Source organism: Atta colombica, unplaced genomic scaffold, assembly GCF_001594045.1.
Source record: "Atta colombica isolate Treedump-2 unplaced genomic scaffold, Acol1.0 scaffold11, whole genome shotgun sequence".
NCBI lineage: Eukaryota > Metazoa > Arthropoda > Insecta > Hymenoptera > Formicidae > Atta > Atta colombica.
Genome location: NW_017259195.1, coordinates 1,029,502 through 1,030,277, shown reverse-complemented (window position 1 = coordinate 1,030,277; position 776 = coordinate 1,029,502). Strand labels below are relative to the sequence as shown.

The 776-nt window shown below is 28.9% G+C and overlaps 1 protein-coding gene across 2 annotated transcripts in view; it reads right to left on the bottom strand.

The window, feature by feature from the left end:
• Positions 1 to 776, bottom strand: part of LOC108693821 (Golgi integral membrane protein 4-like) — a 16,080-nt gene that overhangs the window by 7,115 nt on the left and 8,189 nt on the right. The window lies entirely within an intron of this gene.

Below are 776 nucleotides of genomic sequence, written 5' to 3'. Positions count from 1 at the left end.
CACACACACACACACACACACACACACACACACACACACACACACACACACACACACACACACACACACACACACACACACACACACACACACACACATATATATACATATGCTTCCTTGAATCTAAAATAAATAAAACAATCAAAGTATCATCAGTTTCCTCTAATATTCATATATAACACATAAAAGTTATTATAATTTATTCACTTCTATTATTAAATATTATTATGAGATACACGATTAAAATGTATTTTAATCAAGGATTACAGATGTAACAAGCAAATGAAATTAATCTTTCTCTTCGAAAGGACAATTTTGTGAAAATATATCTAAAAATTTTTAGCTAGATACAAATCTAAAAATAATTTTATTAGATCCAGTTATAATAAGAAACGTTTCCGCGGATGCGCAGTAAAAGTGTGAATTTGATTGGCTATTTCAACTATGTATAATGCTGCTGCTATTATACGCAGAAGAGTGTATTTGGATCCAATTTGATTGGTTGTTTCGAGTATGCTATTATCGCCATTATACAACATTTCTCCTTATTTTCTTATTTCACCACAATTAGACTATCAAAATAATTATATAGGATGCTTAAACTGATTGCTAAAATATTAAAACTTTTTGCAGCATTGCTTATTATGCTTGAGAGTTCTACATAATAATAATAATTTTGACTCCAACAAAATTATTTAACTCCAACAAAATTATTTTCAAATCTGTATGTAGTTGAATTTTTAAACACTTCAGCAAAATCATTCTTTTCGACGTAG